We start from the raw sequence: 21,392 nt of genomic DNA on the forward strand, positions 1-21,392 counted from the left end.
GAGAGTAGCACAAATTTGGTTTAAGCGTTTTTAATCCGGAAATTTTGATGTCAAAGATGCACCTGGCTCTGGTCACCCTATTACGGATAAAATGGATAGCATTTTTGAAAAAGTGGAGCGAGATAGGTATATCAGTAGTTATAAGATATATAGGTATATCAGTAGTCAGCTGAAGAACTGGGAATTGACCACAAAACGGTTTTTCGCATTTGAAAAAAACTGGGTATTTGAACTGGGTACTGAACTCTACTGCGAACAACTGATGAGATTAAAGCAAGAAGTTGAGAGAAAGCGGCCGGAATTAATCAACAGAAGAGGTGTGGTTTTTCATCATGATAACGCTGGACCTCACACATCTTTAGCCACTCAGCAAAATTTAAATCCGTTTGGCTGGAAGGTTTTCATGCATCCGCCGTATAGTCCTGACCTTGCACCTTCAGATTTCCACCTGTTTCGGTCTCTTCAGAATTCTTTAGGCAGTGTCAGGTTAACATCACGAAAGGACTGACAAAACTACTTGTCGCGGTTTTTTGATCCCAAATTTTCTATAGCAATGGGATTATGACCCTACCACATGGCAAAAAACTATCGAACAAAATGGTACCTACATACTCTAAATTTTAAGGTTAAATGTAAAAAAACTATATTAAAAAATGTTTTGAAATTTCTTAAAAAATTCGGTGCCCAATCTAATATATTAAATTTTTTTTTGCTTTAACATGGTACAAAAAACATAGATGTTAAGCGTATTTCATGATCTACATATTCAGCCAAGATTGGCGTGCAAAAATCGATATTGAAATAAAAAATGAAATAAAAATACACTTTATTGTACACCAAATAAAAAAGTAAAAAAATACAAGTTTTAGAAAAAAAAAATTATTATAATGCAATCAATTTCAAATACAATTTAAAAGTAATAACTAGATTCAATACCATAATAATTAAACATGTCCTCAAATGTCAGCCAATACCAAAAAGTCAAGTTAGTTCTTCTACTAATGTTATATAATTTTTAAAATTAACCTAAATATTCATTTAAATCACAACATTACATTAATTCAGAAATGTATGTTTGATTGTTTGCCTTTTCTCAACGCTCTATCCAAGCAACAATTGAATTATTGGCATAGAGTTAGTTAAAATGACGAACACAAATGGTTTCCACGCAAACGTTAAAGCAAGTGAAATTTAATTATTTTTGACGGCCGACTGACACAGTGGGCAGCGACTCTGCTTACTGGGTTCAAGGCTGTTGGTTCGATTCCCATAAATGAAAAATGTTTGTGTGATGAACATGATTTTTTTTTCGTATCTGGGTGTATATTTATATATTATAGGTAAAATTAAACCGTTATAAACGCGGACAGTGAACGCGGGCTACAGACGGTGTTTTTTAATACCATAATGTTTACACAACCTAGAAAACATCTAAATCGGATGCGTTATTATTAATATGATGGCGCCATCTGAAGCAACGCTTATAATTTTGCAGTGTTGTAATTTGTAAAAAATCTACCCGAAAGTTATACAAACGTATTAACTTAGATATAGAATGCAAACTCATAAGACCCGAAGATATTGCTTCGGCGATAAAAATCAGTTCACCGAACAAAAAGGGCGTAACTGAGTCCCTACCCCGTTTCGGAGGAGGATCAAAAATCAAACATGTTGCCCCACTTCGCTAAGACTCCATTAACCGTTACACCTACGTAGTAGACTGAGATTATACCCAATTCTGTTTAAATTGAAAATTTTCAAGCTCTAATCTAGCTCTCTTGCCGGAGCGTGGGAAACTGGTTTCATAACGATTTACAGCGGATTTAAGAATATACAGAAACCGTAAATACTGCTAATATTGAAGCATCCAAAACCACTCAACTTTAGTAGTGTTTATCCAACGGGCGGTTACTTCATACCATTTATCAGTTTACAGTAATTGTTTATAGTAAAGTAGTACACACTAATTGTATGTAGTAAAAATTGTTTGAGTAATTAAAATACCACTTGCTTCAATGTTGAATGAAAACATCATGAGGAAGCCTGCCTGAGAGTTCTACATAATGTTCTGAAAGGTGTGTGGAGTCCAACAATCCGCACTGGGCCAGCTTGGTGGACTACGGCCTTACCCCCTTCTCATTGTGGGCCGGTAATGGGTTGATGCGATGATGATGACTAATTGTTTAACCTCTAATGTTCTAAACGTTTACCATAAAATGGCTGAATGAGGCTTCTGTACGTTCTTAATTCTGTGCGATGTACATAAACTGCTGCAAATTAAAACGCAGCTACGTGATTCGGAAGATTGTTACATCGGCAGATTTTTAAGGGGTTCGTTTTTTTGAAGGTTTCGGACTATGGTCTATGACCCTTACCAAGGTCAGGTTGGTAGACGGACTCCTTCACGAGTACATTATGGAGATCTCTCAGGCATTCTGATTTTTTCAAGATGTTTTTTTGCATCAATAAAACATTCTACTGCTGGAATAAGGGACTCTACCCACGGGAGAGTTTGCTCATCACCACCAATCAAGCTGTCTTGCATTATGTCCTTGACCCGTGTTTGTTTGCTCAGTTAGGGCTTAAAGGCAGGACAAACAAACAAACTTTTGAATTTATAATATTAATAAGGATCATGGAGTGCAAATGAATCCTCAATTCAAACCGTCTTGCATAATGTCCTTAACCAGTAGTTGATTGCTTTGTTAGGGCGTAAAGGAAGGACAAAAAAACAATCACACACACTTTCGCATTTATAATATTACTAAGGACCATGGATTATGAATTCCTCATCAATTCAAATGGTCTTCATAATGTCCTTGATCCGTGTTTGGTTGCTCTGTTAGGGCGTAAAGGAAGGACAAACTCACAATCAAACTTTTGCATTTATGATATTAATAAGGATCATGGAGTATAAATTAATCCTCAAAATAAGGACCATGGATTATGAATTCCTCATCAATTCAAACCGTCTTCATAATGCCCTTGACAAGTAGTTGATTGCTTTGTTAGGGCGTAAAGGAAGGACAAAAAAACAATCATACACACTTTCGCATTTATAATATTACTAATCATTATGGAGTATGAATTAGTCATATATTCAAACAGTCTTGCATAACGTCCATGACCCGTGTTTACTTGCAAATACAAAGCGGGAAACGGGAATCCGGTGAAGGCATCAATTTCAAATATAATCCAACTATCGCAATAGTCGCTTGTTATTTCCAAATTACGCTCGTGCCCCGGGGCGAGATTTAATTGGCAGCACGAGCTACCAATTAAATTAAACACGACTGTCGGTAACTCACTGTAAGATACCCATCCTCGTGTTAAAATATTGCTTTGTACATTGGTGCTAAGTTGCTTGTAAATATATAAATATACTTATTTAATTAACAATCGACTTACCAGAAACGGTCAAAAATTAGTGATATCTGCATATCGTCTGCGAAAGGTGCAGAGCTCCTTTGTGGGGTTGAGTATACGCTTTTACAACATGATTCCTAAGGAAATTCTTGACCTACCAATGCATACATTTAAAAAATGTGTAAAAACGCATCTAGTACAGCGAGGTTACTATACATTTGATGAATTCCTCAATGACAAGGTAGAATGGAAGCAGCCAGCCTCGCTCTCATCTCCCGCAAGATAGCAAAATGATTGTAAATGTTGATGTTGGAAAAGAGCAACTACTGAGTTTCTTGCCGGCTCTTCTCGGTAGAATCTGCTTTCCGAACCGGTGGTACACGCACGCAAACATGCATACTTGACGTTTCAAAAGTGCTTATAAAGTAGGCCTACTTGAAATAAATGAATTTGAATTTTTTTTTTGAATTATTCAACACACACATCGCAATCTAGCCCCAAAGTTAGCGTAAATTGTGTTATGGGTACTAAGATGGCTGATGACGCTTCACTGTGGCTCATTTTTATGGAACGAAATGAGAAGGAACGGTTGAGAAATGAGAAACAAAACAAAGAATACATTACATATGTCAGCGAGTGTTTTTCTCGCTTTCGGCAGATGGCGCGGTCACTGGTACATCGGTCGCGGATATGTGACTGATGCAAAAAATAGATAAAAACAATCACTAAACTACACATGATAAGATTTCAGCTCGATTGGTTCCGAACTTTTTCAGTTTTTGAAGCGTACACAAACTAACATAACATTTATATATAGATATACAGAAATACTTATAAAATACAGATCCCAGTTTTTTTTTTTTTTTAATCTTTATTTATTTGGGACTTTTATCCAACACGGATATGCCAGCCCCATCATTCCTTAAGTAACTAGGAAACAAAAAACTTAATTATTATATTAATACCTACTATAAGGGAAATTCCAGTTTTGGGATTCGAACCCACAACCTTGGAACCAACTCAGAAAGCAAGGTCGCTGCCCACTGCACTAATCGGTTCTTTAAATGCTACACGATGTACAACTGAATTAGTTCAAAGAAGTCTTGTACAACTGTTAGCATGTTCTTTTTTTTACAACACTTTACGACACTTCATACCATTGCATAGGGCATGCAAGGTACACATCCTGCATCGTGCTGCTCCATGCATGCATGGGTCCATCAACCTGTGGCGTGGGTGGTAACCCTCCTGTGCCTTAACACCTACCCTTCGGGTTTATGGGCGTGTTATTTATAAATATTTCGTTATTCAAATAGGTCCATAGATGGCACTTCTGATACGTACATTACGTTAAAAAATATATACACGGTAATGAGATGATGGCGATAAGCACATTCGTAAACTTAAAACTAAAGCTACGTGGGTTCAAACCAGCCACGTAAAAACCGGCCGGGTATTATTTTTGTTATCACTATCACACATTGCCATTTAAAATTATTAACAAATCTAGGTTGATTTATAAGAGCCATAATTCACACTTAAACTTTTTTTATCGTGTACGTTATCGTAATCTTTTAAACTATACTAGGAATTTTAATGTTACATGATGTTTATATAAAATGAAAACTTTTGGTGATATTTGTTAAATTTACTACTATATTTGTTAACTTTAACTTTTGCGACAGGACGTTAAGTAACAAAGTTTCAGTTACATTTTATAACTGAAGTTTAGTAGCACCATTACAAAATGAGATTCGAATGAGAAGAAGGTTCTTTTGACCTCCTTAACGCAATGGTTGCGTTCTTCTAAAGTGAGTAGTCCCGGATTCGAACCCTGGCGAGGGCTATTTGTAATTTCAAAATTTTGTCTGGTTCGGTCTGGTGACTTCGGCCGTCACTAGCTACCACTCTACAAACAAAGACCCTAAAAACTGTTTGGGTTTCCATAACTCAAACAGGTTTTTTTTTTTTTTTTATATACTACGACAATACACACATCGCCATCTAGCCCCAAAGTAAGCGTAGCTTGTGTTATGGCTGCTAAGATGACTGATGAATATTTTGATAAATAATATATTTAAATACTTATAATATACATATAAACACCCAGACACTGAAAAACATTCATGTTCATCACACAAACATTTTCCGGTCGTGGGAATCGAACCCACGGCCTTTGACTCAGAAAGCAGGTTCGCTGCCCACTGCGCCAACCGGCCGGTTAGCCCGCTACCGTCTCAGACTGCATCATCACTTGCCAGGTGAGATTGCAGTCGAAGGCTAAGTGAAGGTTGAGGAATAAAAAAAAAATTAAACATTATCAAACTAATAACATTTATCAGATTTCGATTATGTTTTATAAAGAATGTTATAGCGGTGATAGCCCAGTTGGTAGGAGCTCGACTTCACTTACGGGGGGGGCGAGTTCGAATCCTATACGCACCTTTAACCTTTGTAAGTTATGTGCGTTTTAAGAAATTAAAATATTACTTGCTTCAACAGAGAAGGACAACGTCGTGAGGAAACCTGCATGCCTGAGAGTTTTCGATAATGTTCTCAAAGGTATGTGAAGTCCACCAATCCGCAATGGATCAGCGCGGTGGACTACGGCCATAAACCCTTCTCATTGTGGGAGGAGACCCGTGCCCTGTCTTTGGCCGGTAATGAGTGGATATGACGATGATATAACGTGAAACAATTTGCTAATATTTGATAGCATTTACTACGATTTGTGATAAAGCTTTGCGCCTTACAAACATTCAATAACATTTTATAACTGCAGTGTAGTACTATTAAAAAGAACAAAAAATCCACTGTGCAATAACTAAAAAAAAAACTATAAGAAAGCGTTTAAGAGAAAAGACGTAGTACTGGGTAAGTAGCCATTCCTTTAGCAAATAGAGGTATCGCGTGCCCAGTCAGCGTTATACAGGGTGTTGCCATTAGCTGCTAGTCTCGCTTCAAAGCGGGGCCCGATTTAATGGGCGCCTTCCGAAAGTACTTTTGACTTTTTTAACATATTCAATGAACTACTCGTTGGATTTGTAACAAACCTAGCGATTGCTCGCGACATCGTTCGAATAAGTAATAGCCTAAAACACCCCCTATAAACTCACCTTTAGATAGTCAACTAAAAAAGTTGCGTCCTAATTTGTTAAGGTTTTCTGTCTTAGGAAAGGGCAGAAAACCTTAGTGGGTTAGAATATAATATGCTTTTACAACATGATATTGAAGGTAATATTAGATTTACCAATACATAAGTTTAAAGAATGTAAAAAAAACAAATTTAATACATCGAGGTTACTATAATATTGATGAATTGTTTTATGACAAGGTTGATTGGCAAAGCAACCCCCTCCGCTTTCATCTCACACTAGATAGAACAACGATTGTTAAAAGCGTAGCTTGTGTTATGGGTACTAAGATGCTGCTAGCAGCTATCTGAAGAATATTTTTATAAATATAATACACATAAATACTTATAATATACAGATTAACAACCAGACACTGTTATTCATGACAGACATTCATGTCTGGTTATTTCATTCATGTTCATCAAACAAACATTTTTTCAGTTGTGAGAATGTAATCCACGGCCTTGGACGCAGAAAGCAGTGTCGCTGCCCACTGCGCCAACCGGCTGTCATATATATTCAAAAGATGGTTCCCTGAAACCGTTCAAAAGCAGTTTGAAAGCGGCTATAGTAGCACATTTTGCTGTGATTGATTGTAATTAAATAGTCGTTGGGAGACTGAAGCGGTCCGGAAATGGACCGTCGGGTCGGCCTCGCATCTTGAAATTCAGCCAAGCACTGAAAATTTCCTAATTAAAACATTCGGACCATATATTATGACACATCGCTTGAGGTTTATCTACCGCGCTCACACATTGACTTTAAGGATACTTTTCATATAAGCGGATGCTATACCTTTTCTGCTCTAACATCCCTTTTTTCGACTGGTGGATATTACTCAGTTTGCTTTCCTAAGTTATTTTCTTATTTTTGTGAGTTCGTACGTATTGTTTCGATTCAAATTAATACAATATCACTTGTTTCAACGGTGAAGGAAAACATCGTGACGAAACCTGCATACCAGAGAGTTCCAGATAATGTTCTCAAAGGTGCGTGGAGTCCACCATTCCGCACTGGGCCAGCGTGGTGGACTACGGCCTTAACCCCGTCTCATTGTGGGAGGAGACCGGTGCCCTATAGTGGGTGTTGTTGACAATGAAAACTTTTTGATATATATAATAATAATAATAATAATAAAACTGTATTTCAGGTATAGCCCATAAAATTAAATAAATTGTCCACTAAGCGTAGGCAGTAATGAATATCCTTTAAATAGCTTCGATGAGTCTGGCATGTTCAGAATTGAACAAACTCTCCATGAAGAAACATTTTTTTTTATACGACAGTACACACATCGCCATCTAGCCCCAAAGTAAGCATAGCTTGTGTTATGGACTAAGATGACTGATGAATATTTTTATGAATAATATACATAAATACTTCCAATATGCAGACAAACACCCAGACACTAAAAAACCATTCGTGTTCATCACACAAACATTTTCCAGCTGTGGAAATCGAACCCACGGCCTTGGACCCAGAAAGCAGGGTCGCTGCACACTGCGCCAATCTTTTTATAACGTGTGGAATAAAAACCAAAGTTATATGGATACGAAAAGCTGTTATTCATGAATGAAGAAGTCAAACCCTTCAGCGTTTTCTTCTATGACCCAAAATGTTGGTCACCTGACTTCAACAAGTCAACCGGGAAAACCCCCCCTCGAACAAATTCGCATAGAACAAAGAGATTTCCACTTAAGCTGCATGTAGCTACGTTAGCGTGCATGAGCTGCGTTTCTAATCCATACATTTCAAATAACGACCCTTAACTGGCTGCGTCAAGATAAAGCGCTGGTCCGAGCATTCCTGTGGTCTTAACGTCTCACGAATATACATAGCGTTTATACCTTATATGTACATATTTTGAATACCTACTCGAATTCAAATGCAAATTCAAAAATTCTTTATTCATATAGGCCTATCACACCCACTTATTTATTTATATCCTTAGTATACTTACAGCTAGCCAAAACGTATACCAAGTTACAGATATAAATTACAAAAAATATTAGTTAAGTTGAATATAATGTATGAACATCGCTAAACTTATATTAAACTAGCTGACCAGTGTCCAGCGCCATCTGTCGGGCTGATTTGTGAATCTAAACCATCCATAGTGCCACCCAAACGAAAAATTTATTCAAATCGGTCCAGCCGTCTAAGAGGAGTTCAGTGACATACACACGCACACAAGAAATATATATATAAAGACATGTCAATTTGTTGGTGCTTGGCAATCAGATTATTAAGAAACGAGAGTGCCCGAAATGTTGCATTTGGAGCATAATGCGTACGTAACGAATCGAGTGAAAATAGTGGTAATCTTCAACTGCAAGTTCGTACAGTTTTACCGGGCACTCTTAATTACTTAAAACGCACTAACTTTTATATTATGTGCGTTTTAAGTATGAATGAATGAATGAATGTATACACTTTTATTGTACACCAAAGACACAAAAAGTAGTTACAAAGATATAAATACAAGAGAAGTACAATTTGGTGGCCTTATCGCTACATAGCGATTTCTTCCAGGCAACCAATGGCGTAAAAGGAAAAAACAAAATAAGTAAGTAATTAAAATATCACTTGCTTCAACGGTGAAGGTAAACGTCGTTAGAAAACTTGCATGCCTAAGAGTTCTTCATAATGTTCTCAAAGGTGTGTTGAGTCCACCAATCCGCAATGGGCGAGCGTGGTGGACTAAGGACTTAACCCTTTTTCATTGTGGGAGGAAACCCGTACTCTGTAGTGGGACGGTAATGCGTTATGTGAAGAGTATTCTTACAAATAACCTTATTCCAAAGGAGGTATAGTCCATAATCGAACGTGACAACGTTACGTATAGGTATTCACCTACATAACTTATACCTACGTAACAACGAAGTACTGGTTATTCCTAGAGGAGGTATTAATCCAAATGTTTCTGGATCATTCCTTTTGTTTAAGATTTCCGAGTTAGAAGGCTCTAAGCCTCAAATAAGGGGTTTGAAAGCGGGCGTACGTACATATGCACAACCATTGTAAGACAGTTTGTGAAAAAGTTTTTAAAATCCATTCACTCACTTTCACACACACTTTTAGTGATAAGGCCGCCTTTGCACCCTAGCACTAAGTACTATTACTGTTTTCCTTGTATTTTCCTTTTTTTGTTGTGTTTCAATACAGTTTTTCTATTCTATTCTATTCTTCAGTTTACCGGTTACAAATAAACTAATATTTCCACTATATGATATTGATAGTGAAGAGGTGATAGCTCAGTGGGTAGGACTTCGACTTCACTTTCGGGGGAGCAAGTTCGAATTCCAGCACGCACCTCCAACTTTTCTAAGTTATGTGCGTTTTAAGCAATCAAAATATCACTTGCTACAACAGTGAAGGCAAATATCGTCAGAAAATTTAACATACATAAGAGTTCTCCATGATGTTCTCAAAGGTGTGTTTAAGCCCACCAAACCGCACTGGGCCAGTGTGGTGGACTACTGCCTTAATCTCATTGGGAGAGGACCCGTGCCCCGTAGTGTGCCAGTAATTGGTTGATACAAGGATGATAATATAGGTAAACTAACCTCTCTCACAAAAAGCGCCTTCGTAGTCACCATCGCGGCACTCGCAGATGGGTCCATCATCAGTGCTGATGCAGACTCCGCCATGCTGGCACGGGTCCCGTCTCTCGCAGGCATCGCCACTCGCATTAGTTATACGTGGGGCCTGAAACAATAAATCATAGTTATTTCATTGTCGAAAAAATCCTTTGCGATTCCCACGCATCATAAGTAAAATTTTGAAAAGAGGTACCGAGATGGATTTAGAGTATCAAGAGAATATAGATGTAATATACATAAGGTTTAAATACAAATTCAAAATTCAAAATTCAAAATTATTCATGAAGGCCTATCACAGGTATTTATGAAGCATTCATACATATATGTTTACATGGTGGGATGGTGATAACTTCATTCGCCAACTTAAACCTGAAGCTACTAGGGGTCCAAACGCGCCTGGTCTAAGAAGATCACACAACAAAGTTAGCCGGGCGATTTTTTTTGTTATCACCATCTCACAGTAAATTAATATTAAGCTTTGAAGTTAGTACAATTCACACCCAAGCTTTTTTTTGTTATCACCATCTCACAGTAAATTAATATTAAGCTTTGAAGTTAGTACAATTCACACCCAAGCTTTTTTTGTTATCACCATCTCACAGTAAATTAATATTAAGCTTTGAAATTAGTACAATTCACACCAAAGCTTTTTTATCGTTTAAGTAATCCTTAAAATTATAATATTTTTGTGTAATATTACGTTTTGTATAAACTTTGAGCTTATTGAGACATTACTTTATAACTTTTTACCACGCTTAGAAAAATTATTTTGAACGCAGTTTTTTGGTTAATCAAGAATCCTACCAGACATTTTTCCGGGATTAAAAGCCCGTGTTAATCCAGGGTATAATCTAACTCAATTCCAAAATTCAGTCAAATCGGTTCAGTAGTTTTATCGTGAAAGAATAACAAACATCCTTCCATCCATCCATACAAACTTTCGCATTTATAATATTAGTAGGATTAAAATAGAGAGAATAGAGTAGATTCAATCTCCATAGTTATTAAAACAACATGGGCTGTCAATTATTATTTATTATTATTTAACTCTTTATTTGTACACCACAATGAAGTTAGGAAAATAAAAAAACAATAGAAATACAAAGACAGAAGTAGAATACAAAAGGCGGCCTTATCGCTTAGTAGCGATAATAATCAATACTTCCATCTATCACCCTATTTTCGGTTAGGAATGATTCAATCAAAATCTATTAGCGGCACGTCTTTCCCGAAGCGGTAGAGTGGTAACTAGCCACGGCAGAAACCTCCTACCAGACCAAAAAGTAGGATGTGCTCCTTGTATGCCCTGCGAATCTTTGCCCTGTTTATAGGCGGTGGCTTATCTTTTCCCATCAAGCTGGCCAATATCTTTAAGTACACATCAATTGGGAAGCGGGTGAGTTCGAATCCCAGCACGCACTTCTCACTTCTATGTCACGTGCGTTTTTAGCAAATTAGCAAAATAAAATATCACTTGTTTTAACGGTGAAGGAAAACATCGTGATGAAACCTGCATAGTTGAGACTTCTTCATAATGTTCTCAAAAGCAAGTGAAGTCCACTAATCCGCAACGGGGCCAACGTGGTGGACTACAGTCTCAATCCCTTCTCATGGTGGTGGGGGGATATATTTACCTAACCTAAGCCACTACTTTTAAAAAAAATTCCGACTCGCGCATCCGTCCCGTACGGATGTCTGTCTCGCAACCGATTGCTCGAGGTGAAAGTGTCAGTGGAAATCAGTGTCCGTTTCTGCGTTGTGGTAGTGCAGTGTAGTTCTAGGGTCTAGGATTCCTGTAAGTACACGTGTTATTATTAGCGTAGTCTAACACCCTCGTCACCTAAAGGCGAGGCCCCATAGGGCCACACCCTTTTTTTAGGCACACACCTCCCTGCATGGCAGGGAGGTCAACCGCTACCCCGGGGGCCGCCATGGCCCTCGCCGACTCTGACCTTAATCTGGAGGCCCTCTTAAAGGACCTCCAGGAGAATAACGCGGGTTACCTAAACCGCTTTAGGACTGTTAGGCCTAGAGTGTTCACGGACAGCCCGCAATCCCCGGCTCCCGCAGAGCCGATTACCGACGACCCGGTCGCTATCCCTGCGATAGCGATCGAAGAATCTACCTCCCCGGCATCATCCGAGACCGACGACGGCTTCACCGTCGTCGGTGCTAAAAAGCGGAAGCTTAAGGCTTCCAAATCCAAGGCGAACCCGCCAAAGAAAGTGGTAACTGACCGCCCAACTAAGACCCAGTCCCAAGCGCCCCGCGCAGCGCCTCGCGCAGCGTCCCAGGCTTCCCCTGCGGACGAAGACGAGCCCGAAGACTCCCCTATGGAGGAGCAACCCCAACCCAGGGATAGAATCCCACCTCTCTTCATCCGCGACAAGCTCGCATGGATGAAAATCATCCCGCTTCTTGAAGCGAACGGCATCGGCTTCACCGGTGCCCGATCCACCGCTATAGGCATTAGAGTACAGTGCCTATCCTCCGACGACCACCGTCGGCTAACTTCAATGCTCAGAGAGCATAATATAGGTTTTCATACCTACGCCCTAAGAGACGAACGCATTCTCCGCGTCGTCATTAAAGGATTACCGAAGGAGATTAGCTCCGAGGTAATAAAAGCCGACCTTTTGTCGCAAAATCTACCTGTCCTGGAGGTACATAGGATGTACAATACCAGGACGAAATATGTCTACGAGATGGTTCTCGTTTTATTAGAACTTTCCCCCGAAGGTAAAGAGATTTACAATCTCGAAAAAGTGTGCCACCTTTCAGGACTCACTATCGAGAAGCCCCATAACAGAGGCAAGGTCGGCCAGTGCCACCGATGCCAACTGTACGGCCATTCCGCAAGGAATTGTTTCGCCCGCCCTAGGTGCGTCAAGTGCCTGGGCGACCACGGCACCGCCGATTGCTCCCGACGGGACCCGACCGTCGACGAACCACCGAGCTGTGTACTCTGCTACACCCAAGGGCACCCCGCGAATTATCGCGGATGCCCAAAGGCGCCGCAGTTTACACGGCGCAGGGGTCCGCCGCCGGCTCGGAGACCCGCAGCACAGCCCGCCCAACGCTTCGTCCCAGCGCCGGTACCCGCTACCAGCGCATGGGCCAAGCCCCTTAACGGAGCGCCTAGCGCCTCCGCCCCCGCCCCCGCACCGGTGCCGGTAGCCCCTCAGGCCACCGCACCGGCAGCGGCCCACCCGGCCTCAGCGCCCTCGCCCATGCACCTATCTCCGGATATGGACCCCCTGGACTTCATCCAGTACCTCGTGTCTGCGGTTGACATGAACGAGGTAAAAGTATTCTTTGCAAAGGCAAAGGTCTCCCTCAACCAGGCTATGCGTGAGCACTCTAGCCTCCTAACAACCATCGGGACTATCCAAAAAGCAATCCGTTAATGGGTAGTACATATAAAGGTAGGGTAAAACCACACTCCCTGGCAGTCAGCTTCTTTAATGCAAACGGCATTATCGATCAAATGCATCAAATCCGTGAATTTATATGTGCACAACAAATCGATATCTTCCTAGTGCAAGAGACCTTCTTAAAACCTAGTAGAAGCGATCCCAAAGTTGGAAATTATAACTTAATTAGAAATGATCGGACCACCAACCGGTTGGGTGGTACCGCGATCTATTACAGAAGGGCTCTTCACTGCACTCCTCTCGATCCTCCACAGCTTACCAACATGGAAGCCTCCGTATGTCAGGTGGGTATGACCGGCCATCCGTCGATCATACTAGCATCCGTTTATCTCTCACCGAACAAAACCTTTTTAGAGAGTGACTTACTCGCTCTCCTCTCCTTAGGTGACTCTGTCATTTTGGCTGGCGACTTCAACGCTAAGCACACCGACTGGTCCCGCTCCACTAACGCGCACGGACGACAACTTAACATACTTGTCAGACGACCCGACCTCAACTTTATCGTAGTTGCCCCAGACTCGCCGACTCGCTTCCCGATGTCGGATAGTTCGATCGACCGACCGGACATACTCGACATAGCGCTCCTCAAGAATATCACCCTTCAGGTGAACTCTGTGGAAGTGCTATCCGAGCTATATTCGGATCACAGACCTGTCAAACTACAGCTAGGCCCCGTAGGCCCCGCGATCCTCCCGACCCGTAAAGTCATCGACTTCAAGAAGCTCTCCGGGCTACTCGAAGCGAAGGACTCTGTGCACCTCTCTAAAATTCCTGACGTCGTAGAGACATTAGAGCAAGCCCAGGCAGCCTCACTGCACCTGACCAACCACGTTTGTGACGCTACGAGCGAATGCTCCCGCGAGATGCCGTGCGGATTTTACCGCATGGTACTCACGGAGGACGCGCGAGAGCTAATCACAAACAAGAATAGGGCCCATAGGGAGCATGACAAATATCCGACACGACAGAATCGGTTAGAACTCTGGAGAGCCCAGAGGAAGGTAGTGTCTATCATTACCGCACTCCGACACGGACAATGGGACAGGTTCTTGGGGGAGCTCTCGCCATCGCGTAGTGCGTTCTACAAACTGGCGAAGGCTCTCAAAATGACCCGCGCTCCCGCCCTCCCACCGTTAGCACGCCCCGACCTTCCGCCCGCCTTTGAAGATATCGATAAGGCTGAATGCATGGCTGACTGCCTCGAATCCCAATGCTCTCCGAGCACCGTATCCATTGATAGGCCCCACGTCTTGCGAGTCGAAAGCGAACTCGCAACAATCCTCTCGACCCCTCCCGATGGTGAACCTCTCGCCCCGACGACCTGCGATGAAGTTCATACTATTATCAAGGGTTTCCACTCTAAGAAAGCCCCAGGCCCCGACGGCATTACCAATAAAACCCTAAAGTTACTCCCAGGACAAATTATCAACCTACTAGTGGTAATTTTTAATGTATTCTTGGCAAACTGCTACTTCCCCAACCAGTGGAAGGAAGCAACAGTCATAGGTATCCACAAGTCGGGCAAACCCCGCGACCTTCCCTCCAGTTATCGCCCTATAAGCCTCCTCAACACCTTAGCAAAGGTGTATGAGAGGGTAATATTACACAGACTGAAGGCAGTCGTAGAGGAGAAAAACCTCCTTAACGACGAGCAATTCGGCTTTCGAGCCAAGCACTCTTGCGTCCACCAAGCGCACCGCCTCACGGAGCACATACTGGCAGGATTCAATCGATACAGACACATGAGCCCCACTGGGGCCGTGTTCTTAGACATTGCCAAGGCCTTCGACAGGGTCTGGCACGCCGGCTTGTTGTACAAGCTGCACCATCTGGGCGTGCCAGCTAGTCTCGTTCGTTTGCTGCGAGCGTATCTCACCGATCGCACATTTCGCTATCGTCTAGACGGTACGCTCTCTTCCCCTAGACCCATACGAGCGGGAGTCCCTCAGGGCTCCGCGCTCTCCCCACTTCTATACGCGCTCTTCACGAGCGACATTCCCCGCGACCTACCGGCGACGGTCAAACTGGCCCAATTCGCCGACGATACCGCTCTCTTTGCGACCGATCCCAAAAAGAGCAACATTGCAAGTCGACTCCAAAAGGCGCTCCACCTGCTGGGCAAGTGGTTCCGCCTCTGGAGGATCGAGGTTAACCCCGAGAAGAGCGCAGCGGTGCTCTTCACGGGCAAACCGAGAGGCCGCTTCACGGTAAACCCCGCAGAGGTCACCCTCTACGGGCGTCCCATACCCTGGCAAGACAAGGCCAAATACCTGGGAGTAACGTTCGATCATAGAATGAGCTTCACCGCACACATTCGCAAGGCCCGCAACAAGGCTGCGTATGTGATGGGTCGTCTCTATCCGATGATTTGCCGCAAAAGCAAATTATCCCTCCGTCACAAGGTAACCTTGTATAAAACGTGCATACGTCCCATTATGACATACGCCAGCGTCGTATTCGCCCATCGCCCTCACAGCTCCTACAGGAGCTTTCAAGTCCTGCAGAACAAATTTATGCGTATGACCACGGACAGTCCGTGGTACATGCGCAACGTAGATCTCCACCGAGACCTCGATCTTCCCACCATAGCCCAGTACATGAAAACATTATCAAAGACCTACTTTGAAAATGCAGTCCGACACCCCAACCCCCTAGTGGTCGAGGCGTCCACTTATACCCCCGTCCCCGACGTCGAACCAAAGCGGCGACGTCCGAAGCATGTCCTTGACGACCCTGACGACAAAATAACTACCGACAACGTGTCCCAACCACACACACACACGCAACATTCACAGCGTCTTCGCCGGCGAAGACGAGGGCCCCGATTTCTGACGTCATCCGGACGTGGATCCTTACCACGGTCACGGGGGCGTTCGGACTAAACAATGATTAGTCCAAAAGTCCACCAACAGTCAGATTAACGTCGAACCGAGCCGAGGTCCGAGTCCTCGCAGGAGGCACCCTCGGGTCGACGTCTCCCATACTCCCCCCGATGTCGTCGAGCCCTGGGGCTCTTCTCATGGCGAGCTTTCGCGCTCGCCCCACTCCCCCGGTGACGCCGTAGCAACCCCTTAGGAGGTTATCGGCAAGTGTCCTTCCGAAAAAGCATTACTACTTTTAAACAAACACATATCTACAAGTTTAGTTTACCCTTAAATCTAATTATTGAATCATAAAAAGAAAAATAAAAACGGATTCAGAAAAAACTCCGCATAAAATATTATAAATTAAAAAGAACCTTGTTTATGCCAGGTAAAAATTCTATCAAAAGGTATTTACATTTTCTCGGGTGCCGAGATATAATTTAATATCATTTCATAGTTACTCTTTATAAAGATACTCGAGGATTCAATTAACGAAAAATATTTTTGAAAATCAATTTTGTAAATTGAATCTATGATGAATTTGTGATTTTAACCGACTGCGTCGTAGGAGTTTCGTAACTGTACGCGTATTAAAGCATCCTTACTAATCTTATATATGCGAAAGTGTTTGTTTGCTTGTCCTTCCTTCACGCTCTAGGTAAGCAAAAAGTAACATAAGCTTGTATTGAATTTGTAAAAAAAGCTTAAAGAAATGGGGCAGCAAGTTTATATACAACGTGCAACCGAATCACGAAATACTCTTGAAGGGTGCATAAGTATATTTCATAAGGAGTCGTCTTGTTAAAATATTAAATCATAAGAAGCATATTTATTTTTCCATACAAACTAATTCAAAACATTTTAAGTGTTTATTTATGAAAATCCTATTGAATATAAAATACCGACACGCGCATAGTACCTACGCTACGCGACACATCACATTCGATTAAACAAGTGACAGGAATCATTTGATTATAATTTTGCATTATTTGCAAAATTGCAATTTTGCAAAATTATAATCGGGCTGTATCTGATTTTTTTCAGTAGAAACTTTGGCAGTTGTTTCCTCAAAAACTGTTAGCGTTTTGGTTAGGTTAGGTTAGGTTACACAGATAAGTCTCAGAGATAGTAAATAATGTGCCTCTAAAATCTGTGAAGTAATATTTCGGTGTTCATTTTCACGTACTAAGATTCCAGTGGAATCTGTAATTCGATAACAAAACGAATGGCTCCGATCACAACACAAAATTCAGCGTAATAAACTAAGGAAGTAACAAGATTAATAGTCTGCATTCTTTTATCAATCTACGAAGCTATAAAAAGTCCCATAAAAAAAAGCTATCGCTGTTAAATTTTACAGAATTCGTTAAGCGTAAAAATGGATCAATTAAGCCGAAGACAGGCCATAAAATTTCTACAGGTGCTTCATATTTTGGCCACTGGCCAGCCGGTTCTGCCAAAATGTTAGTAGTAACACCTTCTTTTTGCTTCTATCAATTTACGCTGTCTGGTCCATACATTTGTTATCCAGTTAAATCCTAGTCCACGGATAACTTATGCGATGCTTGTATAAGGAACGCCTAATCTACGGAGATCCCTAGGCATACATCATCCGTTCACCAATAGTTATCATCAAAGAGTTTTTTTTCTAGAGACTTCTAACCTTAATACAGCTACAGCTAGTGGTTCCACTCCGTTTTGAATGTATTAGTTAGTTTTCCGTCTATGAGCTGTCTGAATAGATTAGAGTAAAAGACATTACTTTATAAATGGTTACAGGTATATAACTATACTAACCGGTTTTATTTACTGTTAGCTGTAATCGAACTATGAATGAGTGAATGAATCTATAATATTTTAATATGTGAAGCAAAAACTTTCTTCACTTACCCCTATTTACAAAAATTGCGCGAACGGAAGAGTATGAAATTTCCCATATAAATAGTTTATACAGAGAAGGAGTGCAGAATGCTCATATTTCCTTAAAAAAATACGCATAAAACATTTATTATCATTCATCTTTTTTTAATCATTTCACACACTTTTTTTATTTTTTATTCCACTACAAATCAGCCCTTGTCTGCAATCTCAAGTAAGTTACCTGATAAGTGATGATGCAGTCTAAGATGGCGGGCTAAACTGCTAGGGTGTCGGTAGGGTGGTAACTAGCCACGACCAAAGCCTCCCACTGGACCGAAACACTACCATATACACGCATATATACTAATTTGTAATTAATTTTTGGATTATTATTATATATTTGACAGTGTAGCCTTGGCAAAATCTGTGATTAAAGAAGTATATAGTATTTGACAATAGATCCTTCATAATGTTGAAACTTATAATTTAAATTAATTGGGCTCGAATATTGACCAATAGGCGACCACTAGTATATTTTTACATTGTAGGAAACAAAAATACATAATTTAAAGGAATCCAGGCGAAACCGCGGGTTGGGCTAGTAATTCGTAATTATTTTCGATCCAATCAAAAAACGTGATTACACGCTAATAACGAAAATCACGAACACAGTAAAATGGCGTGCCTGATCTACGCCCACTTTTATGCGACAAAAGTTTTAGAGCAACTCTCAAGTACGTGTTCTCAGATATAAGCGTGCCAATGTCACAAAACATACATGATATTGTATTGGAACACCGGGTATTTTGAAATGCGGAAAAGACTAAAACACGCGAATCTTTGGAAAATTTTATAAAGTTCTAATAAAAGTCAGCCCGAAGCGGTCTATCAAACTCCGCAGTACTTCAACTAGAAATCACGTTCCGATTCCAGAAAAGTTCAAACGGGAAGAAAAAGGAAGTGTGAGAGTTAACCTTTCGGCAGAAGAGCAAAATGGCTGGCCGCTGGCCAACACTGAAGCACCTGTGGAGAATTTTACTACCTTTACCCTAATTACACCAGTTTTTAACTCTTGTAACGCAAAGTGATTGAAAATTCAGGCGAACGGCCAAATGTTCACGCGTTTAATAAATTCTTCGAACCAATTCATGGGCCAAGAAAATATCGCGAAGCGTGTTTATGATTCTTCCTTGTAAATATAATATAATAAATAAAAAAATAACACTACGGCAATACACATATCGCCATCTAGCCCCATCTAGCAAGCGTAGCTTGTATTAAGGGTACTAGTGACTGATGAATATTTTTATTAATCATATACACATATAATTTACATATAAACACCCAGACACAGAAAAACATTCACGTTCATCACAATGTATAACACAAGCTACGCTTACTTTGGGGCTAGGTGGCGATGTGTGTATTGTCGTAGTATATTTGAACTCGACGTTTAGTTTGCTTTGCTTACCGCAAAGCAGCAATGATGCTTTGCTTGTTTGCTGATTTCCATTAAAATTAACTCTGTTTCAGTAAGAGTAGAGCTTTGTCACAAAAGACAGAGCTCGTCCGGGGTAATGCTACAGCCATGCTTATTACTGCTTATTACTAAGCAGCATTTTTGCGCAGCATTTTTGCAATGCTGTGTTGCGGTCTGAAGGGCGTGGTTGCCGGATTTATTACAGGCACATAAGGCTGAACAGCTAAGCCTCAACTTGATGAACTCAGAGGGGTACTGCCCTGCAAAGTGCTCTGTTTATACGCAATGGTTTCCCGCTTACAAGCAGTTGACTTGGTGCGTCAATAATTACTAAAAACCATTATCCATGCAGAGTTCCTACACATACTGCGCATTCAGTCCATCTCATAGAAACCGTTCTAAGATGAATAGCCTTTCACCCTCCTGCATATAAACTGACATTATGCAAAAAACTTCAGTTCCTTACTCTTTCATCATTATCCTGTCAACCAATGGGTTTCCACTGCTGGACATAGGCCTGTTGTGGGGAGTTTGAAATACCACGGTCGCTTGGGTCCAGCGGCTACGTGCGACTCACTTTATGTTATCCGACTACCTCGTCGGGGGTCTACCAACTATAGATCGCAATTCCAGCATCTCGGGACCCCATCGTCCATCGGTTCTCCGAGCTATATGCCCCACCCAATGCCACTTTAGCTTCGCAACTCATTGAGCTAAGTCGCTAACTCTGGTTCTTCTGAGGATCTCCTGATTTGATCTCGTAGCGATACTCCAAGCATAGCTCTCTCCATCGCCCAAGAGGCTTCTTATGATAAAAATAAAAATAAATATACTTCGAAAATACACACATCGCCATCTAGCCCCAAAGTAAGCGTAGCTTGTGTTATGGCTACTAAGATAACTGATTCTGAAAAACATTCATGTTCAACACACAAACATTTTCCAGCTGTGGGAATCGAACTCACGGCCTCGGACTCAGCAAGGTCGCTGCCCACTGCGCCAATCAGCCGTCAAGAGACCCATAGTTAGCGACCACATTTCAAAGCCATAGGTCTGGTCTGGCAACACGCACTGTTCGAAGACTTTGGATGACCGAGTAAAGTTCGGCGGGTCATATTTTTCTCGAAATTGGACCTACCTATCTGGATTGTGTGTACTAGGTACACGTATTCGTCGACAATTTCAATTGCAGTACTCTCAACGATTACTGGTTGGAACGGAACGTTAGCATTAGACATAATCATTGCTCATGTTCATTCTTAGGCCCATTTGTTGAGAAACTCTACTGAGGTCATTGAGCATCTTATTAACGTCTCCCAGAGTCTCTGCCATTACGACAACATCATCGGCAAACCGAAGTTGAGTGACATACTGCGTGAAATATAGATAAACCAACAAACAAACTTTCCCATTTATAATATTAAACAGGGTATTTGGGTCATTGATTTGTGAAAAGTTCAAAGTGCTCATGGAAACCGAATGAACTGGGACTCGAGCGGAAGTTATCGTATAACGAAAACTCGTCAACATAGTGCGCGTTAATCTATAATTTGTATGGTGTTCGTCCCGAGTTCGAACCCCAGCAGGGGATGAATGAATGAATTAATACACTTTTATTGGTCACCACATAAAAATACAGGAAAAATTATTAA

At 41.3% G+C, this 21,392-nt stretch overlaps 1 protein-coding gene across 1 annotated transcript in view; it reads right to left on the reverse strand.

Moving 5' to 3' along the window:
* Positions 1 to 10,198, reverse strand: part of LOC120631889 (neurexin-1-like) — a 107,460-nt gene extending 97,262 nt beyond the window's left edge. Inside the window, exon 1 of the mRNA XM_039901552.1 lies at positions 10,067 to 10,198. The gene's annotated coding sequence lies outside the window, so the exon portion shown is untranslated. The remainder of the gene's footprint in view (positions 1 to 10,066) is intronic.
* Positions 10,199 to 21,392: the final 11,194 nt, after the last annotated feature.

The sequence above is a fragment of the Pararge aegeria genome, chromosome 19 (assembly GCF_905163445.1).
Source record: "Pararge aegeria chromosome 19, ilParAegt1.1, whole genome shotgun sequence".
In the NCBI taxonomy this organism is placed as follows: Eukaryota; Metazoa; Arthropoda; class Insecta; order Lepidoptera; family Nymphalidae; genus Pararge; species Pararge aegeria.